Source organism: Nannospalax galili, unplaced genomic scaffold, assembly GCF_000622305.1.
Source record: "Nannospalax galili isolate Female #2095 unplaced genomic scaffold, S.galili_v1.0 scaffold1036, whole genome shotgun sequence".
NCBI classification, from domain to species: domain Eukaryota; kingdom Metazoa; phylum Chordata; class Mammalia; order Rodentia; family Spalacidae; genus Nannospalax; species Nannospalax galili.
In genome coordinates this window covers 46,576-49,867 of record NW_008337664.1, presented here as the reverse complement: position 1 = coordinate 49,867, position 3,292 = coordinate 46,576, and positions in this window count along the sequence as shown.

The window sequence follows — 3,292 nt, the reverse complement described above, 5'->3', positions numbered from 1 at the left end:
TGTGGTGTTTTTTTTTCTTCCCCACATAATGCAGAGCAGATGCTCAGGCCTGAAGATCCCAAGCAAGATTGGAAAAGAGGCCAGAGTTCTTCAGGTATCCTCTCTGCCCAGGGCCTCTGCGCCGAGAGCGCTCCAATAATTGCAATCACTATTAAAAGCAGTTTTTCTCTTTCCCCACTGTGAATTTACTATAGGAGAAGAATGACGGGAAAAAGGGTAAGAATTCCTGTAAGACTTTTGATTAAAAAAACAAAAAAGTGTCATTTTCACATCTACTCTTGAAAGAAATGGGAGGACTTACAAGGTGAGCTGCAGTTTAAGATGAGTCATTGAACAATGAAGCTGAACAGAATCCGAACAGGAAAGAAAGGAATTTCAGCCCCTGGAACAGCTTACACTTAGGCAGCCAGTGCGTTCTTTCAGTTAGATTTTAGATAACTGCAGCAAAAATCTGCAGAGATAACATTTTCACTAAACCAGACCAACAATGTGAGTTTAGGGAAGAATGCGGCATTTTAAAAGACGAGGGTCTAGCAGATAGATAGATCCTGTCTTCAAATTAGGCCCTTAAATTTTTCTAGCTTTAAGCTGAAGGTGCCCGTCATCGATCGTCATCAAAGATGTCACAATCTATGATGTTCAATGCAGAACGCCGGGAGAGTGCGGAAAAAAGAGAGAACTGGAACTTTCCTCTTCAGTGTTGGCCACGGGCAGGAGTGGGGTCTGGGCGGAAAAGCATTTGACAGAATGCCAAAGCTTAGTCTAGAAATGTTCGCAGAGATTCTGCTGTGTACAAAGGGATTAAGAGTAGGTTGGTTTTTTCATAGACTATAATTAGAACCTACACTTTTGAATACTATACAGATGAAGGATTAACATGATAACAGGAAGTGTCGAGGGCCAGGAAAAAAAGAGCCATGTGCTCAAAAGTATGTATTGAGCAGGGAGCAAAGTAGGCGGGTGGAACTGTGTGGAAAGTGGGGCCCAGCAGTGTGAAAAGGCAGGTCTTTTGGTCGTAGCTCCAATGAACTTTCTCCCAGGAAGCATTTAGACTGCCAGCTTGCACGCTGTGCTCTTTTCTGGGAAAAAGGGATAAATTGGTAAATCAAAGGAATGCAAGATCCTCCCGTTGAATTGGCTTTTTTAAAACTGATAAAGTCACACATATTTGTTATTTTAAGAGTTGGACAAAAAAGCAAGAGATATGCATAATTAAACTTCTAATCAAGGTGTAGTCTCATTCATTTTTATCTGCTTTGCTCTTAACACACTCCAAAAACTTCTTGTCTATGGAGATGAATTAATTTTCAAGAGATGTTTATTTTTTCGTGTGGGCACAGCCTTGTCTCATGATAATTGTCTTCATCTGGGAATGGTCTATCTTGGGAACTCTTGCAGTTCCAAAGTCCAAAGCAACTTCAGATTTAAAACAGTGATTTGTTTCTGTGCTTTATTTGATTATGTACAAAGTGAATTTTTTTTTATCATGATTTTCCTTTGTGTTACAAACTCAAATGAGAAGTTGACCCTTTTAAACAAAACCAGTTTCGAGGTGCCTGCATGCTTACATCTGTAGCAAATTGGTTAATTTTCATTTGTTCGTAAGAAAAAAGTTGTCTCCAGGCCTGTTAATGTTTTGCCCATATTTCAGATATAGCTTCTTGTGTTTTCATTAAAGCCTAGTAATCTTATTAAAATTACAATATTTTCTAAAAAAAAAAAATCAAAACCAGATGAAAACCATCAAGTAAAAAGAGAGACTAGTACTGAACCAAAAACTTTATGTCACAAAAAAGGTTTATGAAAGGTAAAACTAAGGAAATAAAGGAAATTCAAAATAGTATGTATGGATTTTCAAGAAGCAAAGATTTCATGTTGTTTTGTTTGTTTGTTTGTTTGTTTGGGGGATTTTTTTTTTGTCTTTTTTGAGATGCTCTTCCTATAGGTCCAGCTGGCCTGGAACTCTCTATGTAAAACAAGGCTGGCCTTCAGCTCACAGAGCTCTACCTGTCTCTGTCTCCCGAGTGCTGGGATTAAAGATGTGTGCCACCATGCCAGGCTGCAAAGATTTCATGTTTTATCAAAGAAATTTCTTATAGTCTCTACAAGCTTTCTCATATAAAAATCTAAGTCTGAACAAATTCAAGGTATTTAAAAATCTGTCTTTGTCAAGTTTTATCTACTTTTGTGCACCAGCTAAATTTTATTTTGTCTTTTTATTATTGTTATTTATCATTACTTTATGTGTGTGAGTGTTTTGCCATAAGTCTACCATGTGCCTGGTGCCTGAGGGGCCAGAAGATGGGTTGGATCCCCTGAAACTGGAATTAAGGAAGGATGATGGGTGTTAGCCTCCATGTGGGTACCAGGAACTGAACCCGGGCCCTCTACAAACACACCCAGTGCTCTTAACTGCTGAGCCAGCTCTCCAGCCCCCAAAACTAAATTTTAAACCACAATTTGTTCTTCACTACTGTTATAACAGCTTCTGGGTCAAAGCCAATGAGGACATAGAAAGTCAATGGACAGCCAATATTTTGGCCGGTTCTGAGGTCAGCTAGGTCCCAGAGTACCAGACAACAACAGGATACCTCTCAAAGGGTCCTATATCTTAGTGAGCCTCATCTTATCAAAGAGGGCATGGAGACCCCAGAGATTAGACTCTAAACAGCGTACATCCTACAAAGATGAGAATCAACACAGACAATAACCTGTCCTCAGTGCTTCCAGAGACCATGTGCTCAGCAAGAAGTGATTCATCTCAGCAGGTGGCACCACTGGTAGAAGGACACTCAAAGACCCAACAGGCTCTTCCCAAGTCTCCAAGAGTAACTTCAAAGGCCCTCAACTGACCTTAACAAAAAAGATTAATTTTTAACAACTATACTGGTCTTAAATATCCAACAGGAAAGTGTAGCTGAAAAATAAAATAACCAATAATAATATAAAACAAAGTGAAAAATCTAGACTAGTCTTAAAAGGGGAAAAAAATAATAGGTCTCTCTGTTAAACTCGAACTTCTGACATGCCAGCTAGGGCAATCCCAGTACCCCAGTTGTAATAACATGTAAGTTCCACTTTATGAACTTAGCAGTTATATCCTTATTTTATGTTTTGCTGTTTATTTTCTCAGACACTGTTGTTATAACACACACTCAATGATTATAATCTCATTATTTTGCGTTTAATTGATTCTCCTTCAAATTATTCTGTTTTTCCATACTATCTTTAACTATAAGTAATTTGTTTTGCAGTCCGTGAAACTCACTCCTAACTAAAAGATAATTTTAAA